General features: G+C 42.2%; 1 long non-coding RNA gene and 1 pseudogene across 1 annotated transcript in view; one reads left to right on the top strand and one right to left on the bottom strand.

Moving 5' to 3' along the window:
• LOC133255863 (uncharacterized) overlaps window positions 1-24,625 on the bottom strand; it is a 146,965-nt gene that overhangs the window by 59,717 nt on the left and 62,623 nt on the right. The window lies entirely within an intron of this gene.
• On the top strand, window positions 9,522-10,365 carry LOC133255294 (voltage-dependent anion-selective channel protein 3-like; annotated as a pseudogene).

Below are 24,625 nucleotides of genomic sequence, written 5' to 3'. Positions count from 1 at the left end.
TCATTATCTGGGTCTTTGGAGACATTTCAAAATAGGGTGTCATTGTTTATTAAGCTGGCAAAATTGAGCGTACTTATAAACCTCTCAGTTTGAGTTTCTCCATCAAGTGTCCAAGAGAGATGAAGACTGAAAAATAATCATAAACGTGTCTTAAACTTTGCAAATTGGGTGATGTTGAAACCGGCCAGTGATGGCCAGTGACAGAGCAGCTCCATTAGCAATTTAATTAGAGTGCTTTTGAAACCTCCTATGGCAGCGAGGGTAGAACTGTGGTCATTTGGTCATGTGGTCATGTGGTCATTTGGTTGAACGCATCTCAGTTTTGGATTTGTGATAGAGAAGGACATTGACAGGTGGTTAGCACTGTGTATCGCACAAACCGATGATGTCAGCCTCGCCCTCTGGATTTACCTCTCCAACCTTCCCCGACACACTGCTGAACATCTGGCAGAGGTGAAGGAGCTCTACAGGGCTAACAAAAAATCAGAAGGAAGTTTTCATGTCCCCCAGCTGCCCTACAAGAGGTTTGCTGTTACAAATGTCACAAAACTTGGATTACGTAGCCTGGAAGTGAATTGTACCTATATATATTAAAGAAAACAATTAAAGAAAACTGGGGTTGAGGAGGCTTCTCTGGTGGTCCATTGGCTAAAACTTCACACTCCCAATGCAGGGGGCCTGGGTTCAATCGCTGGTGAGGAAACTAGATCCCGAATTCCACATCTAAAACTCAGTGCGGCCAAATAAACATTTAAAAAAAAGAAGAAGAAGAACTGAATTGTACTGTGGATTTTTCTGTCTCTTGCAATTCTCTCATTCTGTTTTATACTTTACTAGCATTTGTATGTTACTGGCAATTTTTGAAGATAAGGTGTGAGATGGAAGAGGAGAGTTCTAGGCTGAGCCCTTGGGCAATTCTGATAAATGATGAAGAATTACAATCTTCTGAGTCATTCCACTGCACCATTGCAAAAAAAACGGCCTAAGGGAAAAAAAAAAAAAACAAAACTCCTCTTTACGATGAAAACTACCCCACAATGGATTTTACACATGTTGATAATCCAAGTCATCCTAGTGCACTATGCTTCGTTTGAGGCAAACAACTTACAAATGCAGCAACAGCTCCAGCTAAATGGAAAAACCACTTAACAATAAATTACAGCCATTTGACCCAGAAAAGGGCTGAATATTTCTAATGGCTACTGGAATCTCAAAGCAAACAGAAAATCTTTCATTTACAAAAAAAAAAAAAATCAGTGAAACAGCTCAGGAAGAAAGTGATGGAGTAGGAAACTTACTGCCTGAAAAGGACAAGTCCCAGAGATATGGAAACGTCCTAATTACAGCGTGTAAAATTATAGTGAGTAAAATACATGGACAGACTCGACACAAGACACTGAAAACTGTCCGTAGCAGGATACATTGATGTATTTATGACTTCTCATATGATCCTAAAAAGGTTTTTATGTAATAAACTGAAAACAACCTCTTCTGTATCCAGGTTGGTAAGTTGACAGCTTTCACCAATGAATGTCATGCTACAACATTCATTAATGGGTAAATAACAGTAAAATTCAAGAAAAATTTTCTACTGCAAAGTGGTACCTGAGACCATCAAAAGCCAAGATAAATCTCCTATTTTGTTCAGTATCTGGAAATGAAAGGTGTATCTCGGAGGATATTGGCACTGGTACTGATGGTGCCCTGTGGACCGTTGGCTTTTATAAAATGCTTTGCCCCTTGTGTAAGACGAGAGAGTCCTGACAGAATCACAACACACTGCTTTCTTCCCAGAAAGGTGATGGTGTCAAAAAGTCTAGATCAAATGAAAAAGTTCTGGATGGTGGTACAAAAATGGTCAACTTGGGACTTTCCTGGCAGTCCAGTGATTAGGGATCCATCCGCCGTCCAACTCAGGGGATGGAGGTTCAATCCTCAGTCAGGTACTAAGATCCCACAAGCTGCAGAGCAACCAAGCTGGCACGCCACAACTATTGAGCCTCCATGCCACTACTAAGACATGATGCAGCCAAAAATAACATAAATTAAATTTTTTAAAAAATGGTAAAGAATCTGCCTGCAATGCAGGAGACCCAGGTTCAATCCCTGGGTCGGGAAGATCCCCTGGAGAAGAGAATGGCTACCCACTCCTGTATTCTTGCCTGGAGAATTCTATGGACAGAGGAGCCTGGCAGATTACAGTCCATGAGATCACAGAGTTGGACACAACTGAGAGACTAACACTTTCACAAATTTATAAACAATGACCTGGTTACTCAAGAGTGTCTTTGAAGCTGGAGTTAAACCTGAACAAAGAACATACAAAAATCTCTGTTACGTAGTGAAGCCTCTGGGCTCAGCAGAGGTAGACTTCTAACAGGGTGCTGTGCATGCTCAGTAGCTCAGGGGTGTCAGACCCTTTGCAACCCCAAGAACTACAGCCTGCCTGGCTCCTTTGTCCATGGGATTTTCCAGGCAAGAATACTGGAGTGGATGGTCAGGGTGTTTAAGCTCAAAGGTGAATGCCTGGAGTATGTTCCAGAAAGTCCTGGGCCAGATTTTGCTGAGTGCTTTAAAGATAATATGGAGAAGGAAATGGCAACCCACTCCAGTACTCTTGCCTGGAAAATCCGATGGACAGAGAAGCCTGGTAAACTACAATCCATGGGATCGCAAAGAGTTGGACACGACTGAGCGACTTCACTTCACTTCACTTTAAAGATAATAATGACTGCAGAAACCCATCTACCTAGAAGACCCTTTTTATCACACGAGCCAGTTGAACAAGCCAATGAATGGCTGGGGAAAAATATTTTGGTTTCAATTGACAAGATTTAAAAGGAAATGAAATCTTTGGAAAAATCATGTTGTAAAAGGAGATCTTAAAGTGTTTCTGCTCCTGTTTGGACTTGAGAGTGAGGAAGAGAGTAGGTAAGTATGAAAGTCCCAGCTTACTGGGATCATTACATGGGGTAGGAAAAAAGAAAGTCGACGTGTAGAAAAGAGAAAAAAGTTGAGGTGATATGGGAAAAAAATCATTGGATCATACTATTCTCCTCCCATAGGAAGCATTCTATAGGAAACTCTCTAGTGGGTGTCCTCCAAATCCACCCCGTTAGTCTGAGTACACACTTATGATGACATAAACCAGCCTTTCTTGCCTCTATCTCCTGCTTAGTGTAGGCAATCAGTGTTCAGGTGCCTGTTCCAATTCTCTATCAAGGGCTTGCCAGGTGGCTCAGTGGTAAAGAATCTGCCTGCCAGTGCAGGAGATGCAGGAGATGAGGGTTGGATTCCTGGATTGGGAAGATCCCCTGGAAGAGGAAATGGCAACCCACTCCAGTACTGTTGCCTGAAAAATCCTATAGACAGAGGAACCTGGTGGGCTATGATCCATGGGGTCACAAAGAGTCAGACACAACTGAGTGACTGAGTACATTCTCTATCAAACTATTACTCTGAGGATGAGTGTGTTCCTTGAGCTGAAGAAATGTGACTCAGTGGTACAAATTAATACAGTATCTTGTTAACTGAGGTAAATAACATGATCATCAGAAAACTAATCCACCAGGGTTTGCATACAAAGTATATCAGCCCCTTCATAGGTGAGCCCCACTAGGCATTTATAGGAAGAATAATCCCCCTTCTTCAGAGTAAACAAGTGTTATCACAGCTTTTATCCAGTCCATTGGTTTAGGAATAATCTCCCGTGCGGATGGTTCATACGTAGATATCTGTATTTGTTTAGTAGTGAGCTGTGGGTACTACATCAACAAAAATGTATTCTTCCATTTTGCAATATTCTAAGCCAAGGATGTTGTCCCTAAATCAGTGACTCTCACAATCTTTTATTTTAAATTTTTAGTTATTTATTTGCTTGTTTCATTTTTGACTGCAGAGTTTTCGTTGCTGTGCTCAAGCTTTCTCTAGTCGCAGCAGGTGGGAGATGACTACTTCACACTCTACCCTCTGGTTTCAGTGGATTCTTGGTCTTGCTGTCTTCCAACCTGGACAAACTTCTTAGTGACCAGAGGTTGTAGACATGCTGTCTGCTGTCCCAGCAAAAAATTTTCCCTTCAGAGGTGGCCCTAAGGCTAGCGACCACATCTCAGACTGGCTGGATCTGAACTTGGTTCATCATCAGATGCTACTCCGTCACTCTTCTACTTCCGGTTTAGCTATTACAGATAATCAGTCAGTTCAGTCAGTTCAGTCACGCAGTCACGTCCAACTCTTTGCGACCCCATGAACCACAGCACACCAGGCCTCCCTGTCCATCACCAACTCCCGGAGTCCACCCAAACCCATGTCCATTGAGTCGGTGATGCCATCCTCTGTCATCCCCTTCTCTTCCTGCCCTCAATCTTTCCCAGCATCAGGGTCTTTTCAAATGAGTCAGTTCTTCACATCAGGTGGCCAAAGTATTGGAGTTTCAGCTTCAGCATTAGTCCTTCCAATGAACACCCAGGACTGATCTCTTTTAGGATGGACTGGTTGGATCTCCTTGAAGTCCAAGGGACTCTCAAGAGTCTTCTCCATTACAGATAATAATAACCACGAATTGTATATGTAACTTGCTTCTTGTTATTTTCCATTTCCTTATGTACCCAGTGAGCCAACTCCTCAGCATCTGAGTCTACCATTTCTAAATTCCAAAATAACTTTTACCTCTACCGACTGATCACAGTGCTGACTTAGTTCCATACCGTGGATAACTTGGTAGCCATCCAGGAATTGAAGGTGTGTCAATCCCTGCCCTCTCAGCCTTTTTCTTCCCAAACCATGTGTTTCAGTAAGTCAGGGTTGATCTAGCAAATCCCAATCCAGATTTCAACTGCAAAATTAGCCAAATGTGAAGCTGGGGGAATAGCTCATAAAACCACCCTCACTCCTGACACCAACTGCAATTTTGGAGAGCCTCAAATTTCAATACTTCACTGCTGCTGCTACTGCTGCTAAGTCACTTCAGTCGTGTCCGACTCTGTGTGAGCCCGTAGACGGCAGCCACCAGGCTCCCCCATCCCTGGGATTCTCCAGGCAAGAACACTGGACTGGGTTGCCATTTCCTTCTCCAATGCAGGAAAGTGAAAAGTGAAAATGAAGTCGCTCAGTCATGTCTGACTCTTAGCGACCCCATAGACTGCAGCCTACCAGGCTCCTCGGTCCATGGGATTTTCCAGGCAAGAGTACTGGAGTGGGGTGCCATTGCCTTCTCCTAGAAGAATTCAAAGGGCTTGCTAGAAGCTGTTATACTCACAGTTTATTACAGGAAGGGGACACAGATTAAAATCAGCCAAGGGGAGAGACACATAGGGCAGAGTGCAGGAAAAGTGCCACATGGGGTTTCTTCTCCCCATGAAGGAAGACAGCATCACTTCCCTGGCATGGATGGATGACAGTACATGCAGAGTATTGCCAACCAGGGAATCTCAAATAAGCCTTGGTATGTAGAGTCTTCGTAACCCACTCCAGTACTCTTGCCTGGAAAATCCCATGGACGGAGGAGCCTGGTAGGCTGCAGTCCATGGGGTCGCTAAGCAGACACGACTGAGCGACTTCACTTTCACTTTTTACTTTCATGCATTGGAGAAGGAAATGGCAACCCACTCCAGTGTTCTTGCCTGGAGAATCCCAGGGATGGGGGAGCCTGGTGGGCTGCCGTCTATGGGGTCGCACAGAGTCGGACATGACTGTAGCGACTTAGCAGCAGCAGCAGCATGGAGAGTCTTCACTGGGACCCCATCGTGTAGGCATGGTTGAGTGAAACATGTCTGATCTCAGTTTCCAGCCTCCATAGAAGGTCACAATGTTACCATTCCACTGGCCCAAGGCTCTCATGCAAACAAAGACACTCCATCGGGCATAACATTCCAGGGCTTAGAAATTACCTCCCAGAATCTGGGTGCAAAGACCAGACATCATTTTTGGACAATGGTTAAATTTAAACTCGTGGTTAAATTGCTCACCATCTAACAAGTCTCAAGTGTGTTAGTCACTCAGTTGTGTCCGACTCTTTGCAACCCCATGGACTGTAGCCCACCAGGCTCTTCTGTCCATGGAATTCTCCAGGCAAGAATACAGGAGTGGGTAGCCATTCTCTTCTCCAGGGGATCTTCCCAACCCAGGGATCGAATCTGTGTCTCCTGCATTCCAGGCAGATTCTTTACCATCTGAGCCATCAGGGAAGCCCAAACAAGTCTCAAATCTTACTGAAAATATCCAGGAAGAACAGTCTTCATAAGTACAAAATTTGCAGTATTTCTTTCCTTTCCAAATAAGCATATAGCTGGGTGAAGGATCGTGTGTCTGAATCTGGATTTTCTGCATATCTTGAGAACTTGACTTTGAGGAAAGAGGAAGAACTTTGTGAACTGAATGAAGTAAATCACATGAGATTCACTAGTCTGCCCTAGAAAGTTCTGGATTTATGTGAGAGAAGAGTATCCTACCACTCATTGAAAAGCAACGAACATTCTGCTTAATTTTCAACTTCTTAATGTGCAAGCAAGCTTTCTTCTGTTTAATGAGCATCAAGAACAAGGACAGGAAACATCTCAGAAACAGAAAACAAACAGAAAATGAAATCTCTGTACACGTATCACAAGTTTGACCCAGAATTGAGTATTTGTGCAGTGAAAAAGCAAGCACAGGTTTTAAATGAAAAACATAGACTGTATTCTTTCTTTTTAGCTTCAAAAATAATATTTAAATGCACATGCTGCTGCTGCTAAGTCACTACAGTCGTGTCCAACTCTGTGCGACCCCATAGACGGCAGCCCACCATGCTCCACCATCCCTGGGATTCTCCAGGCATGAATACTGGAGTGGGTTGCCATTTCCTTCTCCAATGCATGCATGTTAAGTCGCTTCAGTCGTGCCCGACTCTGTGCAACCCTATGGACAGCAGCCAACCAGGCTCCTCTGTCCACAGGATTCTCCAGGCAAGAATACTGGAGTGGGTTGCATTTCCTTCTCCATTATATGCACATATAGGTGTACAAAAGAGATGAAGAAATTTATGTGTGTGCATAATAACTTCATAATTGCTAAAATTTATTTGAGCCTGATCATGTCAGTAAGTGAGAACATTTTTCAGTCTTAATAAAATAGTGTCTTAGGGTATTTTTATTCATATTGCTTTGGCTTGTGATTAATTGTTTTACTATTTAAAATTGTAGTGGAGAAGGGAGATCGCGCCTGCGCGGAAAGTCGAGGCCGGGTGTACGAGTGGCCCTCTTTTTCAGGCACCCGGTTAAGTTATAAAAAAAAAAAAAAAATTGTAAAATTTTTTTTATATTATAAATAATATTAATTGAAATAATTTTACTACCCTTGTTTAAGTTAAATCTATCAAATTGACCTTTCAAAATTTGAATCCCTACTTTGGTTTAAGTCAGGTATTAACAGAAATGTATTGTGCTTGCCTTAAGAGTTTTTAAAATTTATGAGAAGGAAAGAAAGAGATTAATTTCAAGTAAGGTTACTTAATCTTTAGCTCCCTGATTCTATTCAAGACAAATTGGCAAAAAAAAAAAAAAAACAACCTTTCTGGCTTTAAATATAGATAATTACTCTTGCATATATTAAATACCATGTACCATATCTCATTAGTATTTCTTACAGTATGACTCTATGATAAAACTTTTAGACCTACTTGGCTAATGTCAGGGGACGTTCAACTTTAAGGGATCCAATATGTTTTCTTCCTTTGTGTGCCCTTTCTCAAGGACTCTCTTTTTCTTATCAGTTCCTGGAAAGCAGGAACAAGCAGAACTGCACGAAGTTCTCAGGACTGAGATCATGGGAAAGAGCACCTGCTTGGATTCCCTTCAGTGACTCTCTTCAGTGACCTTTTACTTAAAGGACTATCCATTTTGTTGCAACTGGTGGAATTTCATTCTTTTCAATGGCTGAGTAGTCATTTTATTGAAGATATATAAGCATGCGTTTCTGCAGATAAAGTACCCTTGTTTCACTCAAGACTTGGGTCCCCTGTGTCCTTCTTCTCATTGACTCCAGTGCCCAGGTCCCGGTCTACGAAGACCGTGACAGGCTAAGATTTTTTTTTTAATCAAGTAGGATTTTTTTTTTTTAAAGGGGAAAACCAAAGTCTCCTTGTGTGTACTTGTTCAGTTGCTAAGTCATGTCTGTCTCTTTGCGACCCCATGGGCTGCAGCCCGCCAGGCTTCCCTATCCTTCACCATCTCCTGCAGCTTGCTCAAACTCATGTCCATTGTGTCGATGATGCCATCCAACCATCTCATCCTCTGTCAACCCCTTCTTCTCTTGCCCTCAATCTTTCCCAGCAGCAGGGTCTTTTCCAATGAAAATGTGTGCACTACTGACTTGTAATAGAGTAAATATCCTTTGTGGGGAGGGGAAATCACACAAAAAGAGTAGGGTAATAAATTGGCTATAGTAAACAGATCCACAAGAAGCATCATTCTCTACGCAAAAGAACATGACTATTAATATTGGATTATTATATCTGTAACTTACTATCATAGTAGTGAACCATCACTTCTGCTGTAACAGTGTTTATGCCGGAATTACTTGAGACCTTCCCTTGAAAAATATTTCAAGCATTCCTTGCAGATAGAAAGATTGGGAATGGCCTCCCTGAGATCCTGCTACCAGTGTGTCAGTGTGACAGGTTCCCGTGCCCTCTGGCTTGCTCACTGTCTAAGCGCTAAGTGCTCTGAGGAGCAAAATTCCCCTGACAGCCAAGTGCAGGTCCCATTACAATCTGATTTTTGTTCAACCTGAGCACCAATACCCACTTGGACATCAGCTTTACTGCAAGATTGAAACACGGCTGCTCATCTCTGTATATTCTCATGAGTTCCTCAGTCAAAAAGTACAGAATTGCTATTAAATAAGGTAAATATACTAAATGCTGACACAAAAAATTTCCAGGACACCTTATAACATGAAAAAAGACAAGTTACAAAGTGGTATATAGTGTGAAGCACATTTATGTAAATATACCAAGTTATATAGTTACATGAGTTCCTAGCTGATTATATGTTCAGAGACATAGAGGTGAAGCTAAAGATAAATTTGGTGGCAGAGAGAGAATAGAAGGAAAAAATTGCCCCATCAAGAACCATGGAAAATAAAGCAATTATAGGAAAAATAAAATGTTAGATGTAGCAAATGGGATGAGAACTATTAAATAAAAAATTACAGTGTATGCATGTATATATACATATATATTATGTTTATCTGTGTAAGTATAGACATAATTATATATTTATACATAATTTTATATGATATTCCTAGGAGTCAATATCATATCATTGAATCTGATATTCCTATATCTGCCTGAAGATGGGGAAAAGTGGTTCTTTCTTGGGGCAGGAACACGGAGTTATACCTTCATGACCTGAATCATATTATTATTTGTTCTGAATAAAATAATCAAAAAGATAAACAAATACTTGCAAGAGTAGGTTCTAATGCCAATAACCTGTCAAAGACGTAAATCACTTTTCCTCTCCAAAGCATAGGTGGGGCTTCAGTGGTGTCCTGGCAGAGTAGACAGACCCCTCCTGGCGGAGTGGACAGGCCCTCCAGTTGGCGATATGTGTGACACACCAACTTACTGTGACCTAGGAAAGGCTGCCAAAGATGTCTTCAACAAAGCATATGGATTTGGCATGGTCAAAATAGACCTGAGAACCAAATCATGTAGTGGAATGAAATTCTTTACTTCTGGTCATGCTTACACTGATACGGGGAAAGCATCAGGCAACCTAGAGACCAAATACAAATCTGTAACTATGGACTGACCTTCATCCAGAAGTGGAACACAGACAATACTCTTGGGACAGAAATGTCTTGGGAGAATAAGTTGGCTGAAGGGTTGAAACTGACTCTTGATAACATATTTGTACCAAGCACAGGAAAGAAGGGTGGGAAATTGAAGGCCTCCTATAAACCGGATTGTTTCAGTCTTGGCAGTAATATTGATGTAGATTTTTCTGGACCAACCATCTATGGCTGGGCTGTGTTGGCCTTTGAAGGTTGGCTTGCTGGCTATCAGATGAGTTTTGACACAGACAAATGCAAACTGTCACAGAATAATTTCACCCTGGGTTACAAGGCCGCAGACTTCCAGCTGCACACTCATGTGAATGATGGCGCTGAGTTTGGAGGGTCGATCTACCAGAAGGTGAATGAGAAGATTGAAATGTCAATAAACCTCGCACGGACAGCCAGCAGTAACAACACCCGCTTCGGCATTGCTGCTAAGTACAAGCTGGACTGTAGAACTTCTCTCTGTGCTAAAGGAAACAATGCCAGCCTGATTGGACTGGGTTACACTCAGACCCTTTGACCAGGAGTGAAACTGATCCTGTCAACTCTAATCAATGGAAAGAAATTTAATGCAGGAGGGCACAAGTTCGGGCTGGGATTTGAACTAGAAGTTTAATGTGGCTTTGAATAAAGCATCAGCTTTGTCCCTGAAGGTGAAGAGAAATGAACCCTCTATGTTTTGGCCTTAAAATTCTTCTGTGAAATTCAAAAGTGTGAACTTTTTATTCTTCCAAAGAATTGTAATCCTTCCCACACTGAAGCTTAGGTACTGAGTCCATCCTAAGGGAGGTGCTTGAAGGCATGCCCGGAAGCTATCACGTTCATGCCACGTCTCAGTTCAGCTCCTCAGGGTTATTGTCAATGTGCTCCTCAGCGACGGTGTAGTGTCTTGTTACAGAGGAGATGACCCGACCCTCCAGTTGTCCATCATGTTCTGCATGTCCCACACCACTTTTTCATGACCTTGTAATATATTGGTCCCTGTACGGTAGTACAATCTTTGGTTTTGCATCACAGTAAAATAAAAGAAACCATCACATTTGGAACATAAATTGAAAAAAAAAAAAAAGCATAGGTGGAGAATTCCCCAGAGGTCCAGTGGTTTGAGCTCCACGCTTCCACTGCAGGGGGCACAGGTTCAATCCCTGGTTGGGGGATTAAGATCCCACATTCTGGACAGCCAAAGAAACCCGAAAACAATGACAACAACAACAAGCATATGTGGACTCATAGCCAGAAAAGGCAAACTATACTAGGCATACTTTAGCAAGAAACTGCCTGATACAGAAGGATTGTCTCTGTATGTTTAAGTCTGACTCTAAAACTGGTTGCAGAATCTTTGCTAATAAGACTTAGACATGCAATATTTGAAAAAGAACAGAATTATTCCAGGTATAATTCCTATTCCAAGGAATTAGGAATGGACACCAGGAAAAGAATAAGAGCTTACGGAGGCCTAAATGAAAGCATGATGGGGAAAGAGGCTCCACAGTTTTCATCTTCAGTCCACACTTAGATACCCTCCTATGTCCATAAATGTGTTGGGTCAGAAATCAAAAGTATTTAAGCTCACATTTGATCTATTCCATTACTGAACCAATAACACACACACACACACACACACACACACACGCAGAGCTATACAAATATATTAATAGATACCTTAGAAGTTAAGAGCATGGGGCTTGGAGACAAATCCCATTACTAAGGGACAGTGATGATATGTGGTTCGGCAAGTGATTTAACTTCTCTATGACCCGGTTTCCCTATGTGTAAATGGGGATGGTATCACCTACCTCAATGGATTTTTATAAAGATGAAAATACTTAATGAATCTGAGTTTGATACACAGTAAGCACATTTAAAAAAAAAAAGGCAATTGGACTCTCCTTGGAAGAAAAAGGCTGATTGTAATAGAAAACAACATCAGCTCGGCCACACATCTGATTCCTCCAGCTGAATCTTATGCTTTGACTCTTTGGGTCTCAACACACAAGACTCGTGATGCCATAAGAGGCTCAAGGCATCGATAGAGAAATGTCATTTTTTAAAGAGAACTTTGAACAAAATATGCAAACTTGACCTTGGAGAGGTATAAAATATTGACTCTGCCCTTAAGATGCTATCAGCCTGAGTAGGGGTGGGAGAAAGCTCAGGGCTGAGACAGAGGGTTTGGTTGGAAACACCAAACAGGTGTATCTAAGAAGCCTTTCCTGCAGACAAATCACCTTCAGAGGAGATGATGCCTGTGCTGAGTCTGGAGCAAAGAGTAGGAGCAATCCAGAGGAGGAGAGTGTAAGTATAGAAATACAGGGATAGTGTTACATTTCTTGTAAAAGGAGCTTGCGATGGAAAAGAGAAACAGGCCAGGGACAGATCAACAAAATTCCAGCCTTGGAAGCCAAGGAATTTAAACTATCATAAAAGTCAGTGGAGATGGAGAAGGAAATAGCAACCCACTCCAGTATTCTCGCCAGGAGAACCCCATGGACAGATGAGCTGAGCAGGTTACAGTCCATGGGGTCTCAAGAGTTGGACACAACTTAGTGACTAAGCAACAACAACTGAATGGCACAGGGAAGTATATTCAATTTTCTGTGATAAACCATAATGGAAAAGAATATTGAAAAAGAATAATATGTATGTATGTATGTGTCTGAATCACTTTGCTGTACAGCAGAAATTAACATGTTATAAATCAACTGTAGTTCAATAAAATTTGAAAAAAGAAAAAAGTTGTTGGAGAGCCATTGTTGAATTTTAGCAATGAGATGGACTTGATCAGATTTTCATCTTGGAAAGATCACCTCAGCTTAGTTTGGAAGCAACAGCAGAAAAGAAGCTACAACTCTACTCCAGGCAAGATCCATGACCACCTCAGTAAGATAAAGTACCAGTGGGATGAGGAGGAGGTCAGCTTACACAGAGCAGACATAATTTTGGCAGGACTTGGTGACAGTTGGATGTGGAAGAAGTGAGAGGAAGAATCATGGCTGATTCTGAGGTTTCTGACTTGGACGACTGAATGAACAGTGGTTAACACAAAATACAAGAAAAGGAACAGTGGTTTTGGAAGCAAATGAGTACAGTGCTGTAGAAATTCACAGAGGTCACTGTGCACTGTGATGGTAACAAAGGTGTTTAAGAGGCCTAGTCTGATGGACACAATATGATTTGGTGTCTTTAAATACCTGGTATGGGGCTTTGACGACTCAACAAAGTGATGGCTGGAAAGAGAGCATGGCGATCTGTTGGGTGTGTCCTGGGAGGAGGAGAAAGGCATGGCCTGAGCTAAAGCACAGAGAGGAGTGGCCAGCTGCCCAGACACTGCGGTCCTGCACACCTGACAGCTGTCAGTGTCACTGAGATTCTCTCCAGGCATCAAGCAAAGCACCTGGGGCTCACCACCAAGGTAAGAAGAATATGTGTAAACAGAATACTTTATACAGATATATATTCTTCCCCATGTTACCAAGTGTCCCACCCACTTGGCCAGAGAATGCTATAGAACAATACCTGAGCAAAGACTTTCCAAGTAGGCATACATATTTTCAAGAAATTGATTTCCTCATTTATATGAAAGTTTAGAGCTTCCCTGGTGGCTCATCTGCCTGCAATGCAGGAGACCTGGATTCAGTCCCTGGGTTGGGAAGATCCTCTGGAGAAGGAAATGGCTACCCACTCCAGTGTTCTGGCCTGGAGAATTTGATGTATTGTATAGTCCATGGGGTCGCAAAGAGTCACACACAACTGAGCAACTTTCACTTTCATGAAAGTTCAGAAAAGGGAAATATATATAAAATTAATAGAGGCAGAAAGTAGATCAGTGGTTGCCTGGGGCTGGGGGTGAAAATGGGGATTAACTATAAAGGACTGGAAGGATCTTATTGGAGTGATGAAAATGTTCTAAGACTGTCTTAATGAGATTGTTGCAATGTCACTGTATACTTAATTTTTATAGGTAAAATATACTTCAGTAAATTTGCTTTTTAAAAGGGAAATCAATCTGCAGATCTTCAACTTCTATCTGTGGTCTTTTTGAAAAATGATCTTCCTGAGAATGCACCTGTGTTCAAAGTTATGCAAAATCTCCTTTTCCACCTCCCCTTCCCATTAGCCAAACTTTAAAAAGGAAGAAAGTCACATTATTCTGCTATGACTCAGAGTGAAAAAAGTTCCCAGTTGCCAAGAAAAACATTCTGAATATCGGTTTCTGGGATGCTTCATTTAATATTTAAATGCCTTAGGGTTTCTTATCTTTCTCTAGTTTACATTTAATTTTGTTAAGAGTATAGCCTGGTATTAAAATTAAATGTTTCAGCTTGTGTTGGTCTGTTGTGAATTTAGATAGAATGGGGGTGGGCAGTGGGTGTGTGGATAATTTTCATTTAAGGACCTTTCCACACCTCAGCTCTCATCAAGGAACACGTATGGGGGGTGGGATGGGGAGTTATACAGGAACAAAGCAAAGATAATATTGATACAAAAAAAGTCGGTGTTGAAACTAATGTTTTCAAGAATTGGATTGGCTAGATATTGAAGAGGTTCAGAACAAGCTTCCTCAAAACATGCCACTTTGTCATTTGGATTATTTTGACTTGAAATCAATAAAAGCCTAAAAGACTCAGGAAGACCTTTTTATAATACCTCTACCTTCGATGCCTAAAACAACTTAGATAGAGGGCCTAGTCTAGGAAGAGAACTATCACCAAAGATAACCACAAAGAATATGGGCCAAAGATATGGGAAGCTGGCAGGGAGCTTCAAAGTCCTCTCTATGTCCCCATTGTCTCTTCATGGCAGGGCAATAATTTATTTACCAAACATTTGCTCTTCCCATCTTCCTATGAATTACCTTCCTTCACTTTGAAGCCCAGACCCCTACCTTCTCTCCTTAGCTCAGAATGACATGCAAGCCTCAATTACCTGACTGTCTGTGACCCTCTTATGTCTATGTGAGGTTCCCACAAGTATGAAGTTACATTTGTTTTTCTCCTGCTAATTTGTCTTATATCAATAGAGAGGGCATATGTGTGTCTTTGGAGCCAGATGGCCTAGATTCAAATTCCAGATCTGACTCTTACTAGCTGGGTCACCTTGGGAAAGTTCTTTAACCTCTCTTTGCCTCATTTTGCCCATGTGTAATATGGGGATACTAAGCCATGCCGTGTGGGGCCACCCAAGATGGATGGGTCATGGTGGAGAGGTCTGACAGAATGTGGTCCACTGGAGAAGGGAATGGCAAACCACTTCAGTATTCTTGCCTTGAGAACCCCATGAACAGTATGAAAAGGCAAAAAGATAGGATACTGAAAGGGGAAATCCCCGGGTTGGTAGGTGCCCAATATGCTACTGGAGATCAGTGGAGAAATAACTTTAGAAAGAATGAAGGGATGGAGCCAAAGCAAAAACAATACCCAGTTGTGGATGCAACTGGTGATAGAAGCAAGATCCGATGCTGTAAAGAGCAATATTGCATAGGAACCTGGAATGTCAGGTCCATGAATCAAGGCAAATTGGAAGTGGTCAAACAGGAGATGGCAAGAGTGAAGGTCGACATTCTAGGAATTAGCAAACTAAAATGGACTGGAATGGCTGAATTTAACTCAGGTGACCATTATATCTACTACTGTGGGCAGGAATCCCTTAGAAGAAATGGAGTAGCCATCATAGTCAACAAGAGTCCGAAATGCAGTACTTGGATGCAATCTCAAAAACAACAGAATGATCTCTGTTCGTTTCCAAGGCAAACCATTCAATATCATGGTGATCCAAGCCTATGCCCCAACCAGTAACACTGAAGAAGCTGAAGTTGAATGGTCTACCGCACAATTGCACTCATCTCACACACTAGTAAAGTAATGCTCAAAATTCTCCAAGCCAGGCTTCAGCAATATGTGAACCGTGAACTTCCTGATGTTCAAGCTGGTTTTAGAAAAGGCAGAGGAACCAGAGATCAAATTGCCAACATCCGCTGGATCATGGAAAAAGCAAGAGAGTTCCAGAAAAACATCTATTTCTGCTTTATTGACTATGCCAAAGCCTTTGACTGTGTGGATCACAATAAACTGTGGAAAATTCTGAAACAGATGGGAATACCAGACCACCTGACCTGCCTCTTGAGAAACCTGTATGCAGCTCAGGAAGCAACAGTCAGAACTGGACATGGAACAACAGACTGGTTCCAAATAGGAAAAGGAGTTCGTCAGGGCTGTATATTTTCACCCTGTTTATTTAACTTATATGCAGAGTACATCATGAGAAATGCTGGACTGGAAGAAGCACAAGCTGGAATCAAGATTGCCAGGAGAAATCTCAATAACCTCAGATATGCAGATGACACCACCCTTATGGCAGAAAGTGAAGAGGAACTAAAAAGCCTCTTGATGAAAGTGAAAGTGGAGAGTGAAAAAGTTGGCTTAAAGCTCAACATTCAGAAAACGAAGATCATGGCATCTGGTCCCATCACTTCATGGGAAAATAGATGGGGAAACAGTGGAAACAGTGTCAGACTTTATTTTTCTGGGCTCCATAATCACTACAGATGGTGACAGCAGCCATGAAATTAAAAGACGCTTACTCCTTGGAAGGAAAGTTACGACCAACCTAGATAGCATATTCAAAAGCAGAGACATTGCTTTGTCAACAAAGGTCCGTCTAGTCAAGGCTATGGTTTTTCCTGTGGTCATGTATGGTTGTGAGAGTTGGACTGTGAAGAAGGCTGAGCGCCGAAGAATTGATGCTTTTGAACTGTGGTGTTGGAGAAGAGTCTTGAGAGTCCCTTGGACTGCAAGGAGATCCAACCAGTCCATTCTGAAGGAGATCAGCCCTGGGATTTCTTTGGAAGGAATGATGCTAAAGCTGAAACTCTAGTACTTTGGCCACCTCATGCGAAGAGTTGACTCATTGGAAAAGACCCTGATGCTGGGAGGGATTGGGGGCAGGAGAAGAGGGGGATGACAGAGGATGAGATGGCTGGATGGCATCACTGACTTGATGGACGTGAGTCTGAGTGAACCCTGGGAGTTGGTGATGGACAGGGAGGCCTGGCGTGCTGCAACTCATGGGGTTGCAAAGAGTCGGACATGACTGAGCAACTGATTTGATCTGATCTGATCTGATGAAGACGTACAAGACCTTTTAGAACTAATACTCAAAAAAGATGTCCTTTTCATTATAGTGAAGTGAAAGTGACTGGAATGCAAAAGTAGGAAGTCAAGAAACACCTGGAGTAACAGGCAAATTTGGCCTTGGAGTACGGAATGAAGTAGGGCAAAGGCTAATAGAGTTTTTCCAAGAGAACGCACTGGTCATAGCAATCACCCTCTTCCAAGAACACAAGAGAAGACTCTACACATGGACATCACCAGATGGTCAACACCGAAATCAGATTGATCATATGCTTTACAGCCAAAAATGGAGAAGCTCTATACAGTCAGCAAAAACAAGACCAGGAGCTAACTGTGGCTCAGATCATGAACTCCTTATTGCTAAATTCAGACTTAAATTGAAGAAAGTAGGGAAAACCACTAGACCATTCAGATATGACCTAAATCAAATCCCTTATGCTTATACAGTGGAAGTGAGAAATAGATTTAAGGGACTAAATCTGATAGACAGAGTGCCTGATGAACTATGGACAGAGGTTCATGACATTGTACAGGAGACAGGGATCAAGACCATCCCCATGGAAAAGAAATGCAAAAAAGCAAAATGGCTGTCTGAGGAGGCCTTACAAATAGCTGTGAAAAGAAGAGAAGCAAAAAGCAAAGGAGAAAAGGAAAGATATAAGCATCTGAATGCAGAGTTCCAAAGAATAGCAAGGAGAGATAAGAAAGCCTTCCTCAGCGATCAATGCAAAGAAATAGAGGAAAACAACAGAATAGGAAAGACTAGAGATCTCTTCAAGAAAATTAGAGATACCAAGGGAATATTTCATGCAAAGATGGGCTTGATAAAGGACAGAAATGGTATGGACCTAACAGAAGCAGAATATATTAAGAACAGGTGGCAAAAAATACACAGAAGAACTATACAAAAAAGAGCTTCATGACCCAGATAATCATGATGGTGTGATCACTTACCTAGAGCCAGGTATCCTGGCTCTAGGTGAAGTCAAGTGGGCCTTAGAAAGCATCACTATGAACAAAGCTAGTGGAGGTGATGGAATTCCAGTTGAGCTATTTCAAATCCTGAAAGATGATGCTGTGAAAGTGCTGCACTCAATATGGCAGCAAATTTGGAAATCTCAGCAGTGGCCACAGGACAGGAAAAGGTCAGTTTTCATGCCAATCCCAAAGAAAGGCAATACCAAAGAATGCTCAAACTACCGCACAATTGCACTCATCTCACACACTAGTAAAGTAATGCTCAAAGTTCTCCAAGCCAGGCTTCAGCAACATGTGAACTGAGAACTTCCAGATGTTCAAGTTGGTTTTAGAAAAGGCAGAGGAACCAGAGATCAAATTGCCAACATCTGCTGGATCATGGAAAAAGCAAGAGAATTCCAGAAAAACATCTATTTCTGCTTTATTGACTATGCCAAAGCCTTTGACTGTGTGGATCACAATAAACTGTGGAAAATTCTGAAACAGATGGGAATACCAGACCACCTGACCTGCCTCTTGAGAAACCTGTATGCAGCTCAGGAAGCAGCAGTTAGAACTGGACATGGAACAACAGACTGGTTCTAAATAGGAAAAGGAGTACGTCAGGGCTGTATATTGTCACCCTGGTTATTTAACTTATATGCAGAGTACATCATGAGAAACGCTGGGCTGGAAGAAGCACAAGCTGGAATCAAGATTTCCGGGAGAAATCTCAATAACCTCAGATATGTAGATGACACCACCCTTATGGCAGAAAGTGAAGAGGAACTCAAAAGCCTCTTGATGAAAGTGAAAGTGGAGAGTGAAAAAGTTGGCTTAAAGCTCAACATTCAGAAAATGAAGATCATGGCATCTGGTCCCACCACTTCATGGGAAATAGATGGGGAAACAGTGGAAACAGTGTCAGACTTTATTTTTCTGGGCTCCAAAATCACTGCAGATGGTGATTGCAGCCATGAAATTAAAAGACGCTTACTCCTTGGAAGGAAAGTTATGACCAACCTAGATAGCATATTGAAAAGCAGAGACATTACTTTGCCAACAAAGGTCAGTCTAGTCAAGGCTATGGTTTTTCCAGTGGTCATGTATGGATGTGAGAGTTGGACTGTGAAGATAGCTGAGCACCGGAGAATTGATGCTTTTGAACTGTGGTGTTGGAGAAGACTCTTAAAAGTCCCTTGGACTGCAAGGAGATCCAACCAATCCATCCTAAAGGAGATCAGTCCTGGGTGTTCTCTGGAAGGACTGATGCTAAAGCTGAAACTCCAGTACTTTGGCCACTTCATGCGAAGAGTTGACTCATTGGAAAAGACCCTGATGCTGGGAGGGATTGGGGGCAGGAGGAGAAGGGGAGGAGAGAGAATGAGATGGCTGGATGGCATCACCGACTCGATGGACGTGAGTTTGAGTGAACTCCGGGAGTTGGTGATGGACAGGGAAGCCTGGCGTGCTGCGGTTCATGGGGTCGCAAAGAGTCGGGCACGACTGAGTGACTGAACTGAACTGATCTGTGTATGGGGATAATAAAGCACCTATCTTCAGATTATTCTGTGGATTGACTTGACTCATATAATGTATTAGAATAATATTAGCCTTATAGTAAATATTTGATAAATGTTAGCTGTTGCTTTGTGTGGCTGAAGACATTATATAAATGGCCTTATACAATTAAAAAAAAAATCTGTCTTATGTCAGTTTAATGAATACACCAGCCAATAGGTAGGAGAAATTTTTTTCCTCCCCAACACTATCTTGTACTTGCCCCTTCAGAATTATGCCTTCCTGGTCTCTACTCTGTTTTGTGTTCTTGGAGGCTGTCTATACCTGACCTATATAGATTACACCTGGCTTCCCAAAGGGTTCTGACAATGGAGGGCACCATAGATGGTAATAGTATTGATAAAAGTAGGTCAGAGAAGGGAAAGGAATGAAGTTGTAGATTCAGAAAACGAAATCTTGAATCACTGTTTTGGCTCCCTCCTGCAGGGGTGCCTGAATCTTGCCAAAACACTTGACCTGAAGTCACAGCTCCTGATGCGCAGCCCTCTAGCTCTCTTTGTTGGGGTAACCCACTTAAAGATGCTTGCTCCTTGGAAGAAAAGCTATGACAAACCTAGACTGTGTATTAAGAAGCAGAGACACAACTTTACCAACAAAGGTCTGTATAGTCAAAGCTATGGTTTTTCCAGTAGTCACGTATGGATGTGAGATTTGGACCATAAAGAAGGCTGAGTGCGGAAGAACTGATGCTTTCAAAATGTGATCTTATCACTCATTATCAGAGAAATGCAAATCAAAATCACAGTGAGGTACCATTTCACACCAGTCAGAATGGCTGCCATCCAAGAGTCTACAAGCAATAAATGCTGGAGAGGGTGTGGAGAAAAGGGAACCCTCTTACACTGTTGGTAGGAATGCAAACTAGTATAGCCACTATGGAGAACAGTGTGGAGATTCCTTAAAAAACTAGAAATAGAACTGCCTTATGATCCAGCAATCCCACTTCTGAGCATACACACTGAGGAAACCAGAATTGAAAGAGACATGTGTACCCCAATGTTCATCACAGCACTGTTTATAATAGCCAGGACATGGAAGCAACCTAGATGCTCATCAGAAGACGAATGGACAAGAAAGCTGTGGTGTATATACACAATGGAATATTACTCAGCCATTAAAAAGAATACATTTGAATCAGTTCTGATGAGGTGGATGAAACTGGAGCCTATTATACAGAGTGAAGTAAGCCAGAAAGAAAAATACCAATACAGTATACTAACATATATATATGGAATTTAGAAAGATGGTAATGATAACCCTATATGCGAGACAGCAAAAGAGACACTGATGTATAGAACAGTCTTTTGGACTCTGTGGGAGAGGGCGAGGGTGGGATGATTTGGGAGAATGGCATTGAAACATGCATATTATCATGTGTGAAATGAATCGCCAATCTAGGTTCGACGCACAAGACAGGGTGCTCGGGGCTGGTGCACTGGGATGACCCAGGGGATGAGATGGGGAGGGAGGTGGGAGGGGGGTTCAGGATGGGGAACACATGTATACCCGTGGCAGATTCATATCAATGTATGGCAAAACCACTACAGTATTGTAAAGTAATTAGCCTCCAATTAAAATAATAAATTCATATGAAAAATTTTAAAAATAAATGTGATGTTAGAGAAGACTCTTGAGAGGCCCTTGGGCTGCAAGGAGATCAAACCAGTCGATCCTAAAAGAAATCAGTCCTGAATATTCATTGGAAGGACTGATGCTGAAGTTGAAGCTCCAATACTTTGGTCACCTGGATCCGAAGAGCTGACTCATTAGAAAAGACCATGATGGTGAGAAAGATTGAAGGCAAGAAGAGAAGGGGATTATAGAGGATGAGATTATTGTATGGCATCACCAACGGAATGGACGTGAGTTTGAGCAAGCTCCAGGAGTTGGTGATGGAAAGGAAGCCTGGCGTGCTGCAGTCCATGGGGTCGAAAAGTGTCAGACACAACTGACTGACTGAATAACTTCCTCTTCTTGTCCCTTCAGGCCTGGATGGTAGCTGTTGCTGACTCCCCTGTTGCTGACTCCAGGTACCACACAATCCCTGCACCTTTCCTATACCGTACCTCTGAAAATAGTCCCTTCATGAAAACTCTCTTTAATTTATCCAGTTTGATTCTGTCATCTATTTCCTGACAGTATTCAATTGATTTAGGACCTTCGTATCTCCTGCTACAGTAATCTCTTAGCTGCCAGATCAAACTGTGCATAAGCACACACACACACACACACACACAGAGAAATCGTCTCTAGAAGGCAAAAATCTAACCATGTCAATATCCGACCCTTTCACCTTCCTTATTAAATTTCAATATCTCCCCTCTGTCCTCTAGATAAAGCCCAGGCTCTCTATCTCAGCATTCAATAAGTGCCACCATCTGGCCCTTAACTAATTCCCTAGCCTCATCTCCAGCCCATCCCCACTTCACACTGGATGTTCCAGGAATACCGAGCTCTCTGTAGTTTCTCCCACTGTGCTTTTTCTCCTTGCCACCTTCCTTGCACTTGGTGTGCCCTCTCATATTCCTAAACTCCTTATTTCATTCATCCTTTAAGAATCAGCTAAGGAGGGACTTCCCTGGTAGTCCCGTGGTTAAGAATCTGCCTTCCAATGCAGGGTATACAGGTTCAATCCCTGGCCAGGGAACTAAGATCCCGCATGCCTCATGGCCAAAAAACCAAAATGTAAAGCAGAAGCAATATTGTTAGGGGAAGCACAACTGCTTGAAACTGCCCACCCTGGCCAGGCACCATAGTAACCATTTGCATGAGTTGTTTTATGACAGGAGATCCTGATAAGGAATACAGAACTAATAAGCCACCACCAACCGGAAGAGTTAGGGAAAGGTCGAAAGGAAACACCACGTGTCTGTCCACTTCCCAGAATCCCTCTCTCTAGCATCCATCTTGGCTGAGCAATGCGTGCACCACCAGGAAAGACTCTGAATTAGAATGATTGGCCAAAGACCATCCGGAAACTAATCCCATCACCATAAAACCCGAGACTTCAAGCCACGCGGCAAAGCAGTTCTCCTGGGTTCCCTTACCCTACTGCTCTCCACCTGGGTGCCCTTTCCCAATAAAATTTCTTGGTTTGTGAGCACGTGTCTCCTTGAACAATTCATTTCCGAGTGTTAGACAAGAGCCCAGTTTCAGGTCCTGGAAGGGGTCCCCCTTCCTGCAACAATATTGTAACAAACTCAATAAAGACTTAAAAAATGGTCCACATCAGGGCTTCCCTGGTAGCTCCATGGTCAAGAATCCACCTGCCAATGCAGGAGACATGGGTTTGATCACTGATCTGGGGAAATTCCACATGCCATGGAACAACTAAGCCCATGCACCACGACTGTTGAACCTGTGCTCTGGAGCCTGGGAGCCACAACTACTGAGCCCACGTGCTGCAACTACTGAAAGCCTGAGTGCCCAGAGCCCGTGCTCCACGGCAAGAAGCCTCCACAAAAGAAGTATACACTTCTTACCAAAACTAGAGACTAGCCCTCGCTCTCCACAACTAGAGAAAAGCTGGTGCAACAACAAAAGACCGAGCACAGCCAAACATAAGTGAATAATTTTTTTAAAAAGGCCCACATCACAAATAAGTAAATATAAGAAAGAGAGAGAGAGAGGAAGGAAGGAAGGAAAAAGAAGAAAGAAGGAAGGGAGGAAAGGAAAAACAAAAGAAGAGGGGAAAAAGTGGGAAGGATGGAGAAAGGGAAAAGCCATCTGTACTGTGATCCCTTTCTGCAAAATTGAATACATGGATTTTATATGAGAATGCATATGCAGAGAGGTAGCTAAGGGAATTGTTAAAAAAAAACAACAATATTTAACTTGATATCAAATTTTTACTTTCTTCTGTTGAAGGATAATTTTTTATAAGGCAAAGTCATACTGTCATACAAATATAAAATGAACAAGTACCAAAATTTTTACTTAACTCAATAATTCATGAAGGGAACCACTAAGATATTATAACTGATTCAAAAGTGAATTCAAAGAACCACACATAGAGGGAGACCATAAGGAAAACTAAAATAAATTTGCTTAATAGATGCAAAGCTGATTTCTTCCACAGTGGAAGGAAGGAAACCAATTGAATCTCCTCCAGACAACATTTATTTGCATAGGATATAAATGATGGATAGGCATCATTTGCATTGTTATCAGTTGTAAATAACTCAAAGGCAATGAAAGGTGCAGTGACCCCACAGAATCTGATCACCTGAAGAGTGTGCTAGACAAAGCCTGGCTTACCATGGAAGACATCAGTCCATTTCAAAGTCAGATTCACTATTAAGCCTTTCACAACTTTTCCCTGAATTTTCTCATGAATTTTCTCAAATATATATTTTTTAATTTTACAGTGAACATTTACCCCTTTTTTAAAAAGCATGCATCTTTTAAAGTAAAAATCACAATAAGAAAAGCTCCTTTTCCTGAGTCCACTCTGGTATTACTTCTCCCCATATATTTTACCTAACCACTGCAACCTCAATGTTTGGAAACTGTGTTCATCATATTTACCTCCTAACACTATGGATAATAACCATTTTTTTGTCTGCAGACCCAGTTCAGAGTATGAGAACTTTTGAAGCAGGGGGGAAGAGGGCAGGGCATAACCTTTTAGGGGCTTCCTGCATAGCTCAGTTGGTAAAGCATCTGCCTGCAATATGGGAGACCTGCGGTTCAGTTCCTGAGTTGGGAAGTTCCCCTGGAGAAGGAAATGGCAACCCACTCCAGTATTATTGCCTGGAGAATCCTATGGACAGAGAATCCTATGGACAGAGGGGCCTGGCATGCTACAGTTCATGGATCGCAAGAGTCGGACACGACTTAGTGCTATCTTTCCTTCTTTCACAACCTTTAAAAGAGTGACAGCCTGAGGACACGACATAAACTGATTAGAACCAAATAGGTCCAAGATGGCAGATGAGTCTACTTCTACTAGCCCTTGAGCCTCAGACTACGCTCACTTTAACACATCAGCTAAATGACACACTCACAGGCTCCATGGCAGTTCCAAGGCCAATCATAAAGGTCAGAAAGTGGGCCGCCATGGCCCAGTTCCTGGAAATGCCCACCCCTTTCCCAAAATAGCTAGAATACTCCTCCCACTCATTAGCCTGTGAAATTAT

This window comes from Bos javanicus, chromosome 10, assembly GCF_032452875.1.
Source record: "Bos javanicus breed banteng chromosome 10, ARS-OSU_banteng_1.0, whole genome shotgun sequence".
NCBI classification, from domain to species: Eukaryota; Metazoa; Chordata; class Mammalia; order Artiodactyla; family Bovidae; genus Bos; species Bos javanicus.
The sequence above is the reverse complement of the archived record's forward strand: the minus strand, read 5'-3'. Positions and strand labels throughout refer to the sequence as shown.